Genomic DNA, 324 nt, shown 5'->3' with positions numbered 1-324 from the left:
ATGCTGCTGGTTCTTCCTCCCCAGGTGCAGTACCTTACACTTGTCCGTAGTGAATTCTGTCCTATTCTTATCCACCCAACCCTGTAACCTGTCCAGATCTAGTTATAGCCTGTCCCTCTCTTCTAGCGTGCTCACTTCTCCCCATATCTTAGTGTCATCCGTGAACTTGAACAAGGTGCTTTGCACCCCCTCGTCCAAGTCGCTGATGAAGATATTGAACAGTGCAGGCCTGAGGACCAAGCCCTGGGGGACCCCACTGCCCACATCCCTCCAGGTCGAAAATGACCTGTCCACCACCACTCTCTGGGTGCAGCCCTCCAGCCA

This window comes from Alligator sinensis, unplaced genomic scaffold, assembly GCF_000455745.1.
Source record: "Alligator sinensis unplaced genomic scaffold, ASM45574v1 scaffold1484_1, whole genome shotgun sequence".
Taxonomy (NCBI): domain Eukaryota; kingdom Metazoa; phylum Chordata; order Crocodylia; family Alligatoridae; genus Alligator; species Alligator sinensis.
This window is presented reverse-complemented; position numbering follows the sequence as displayed.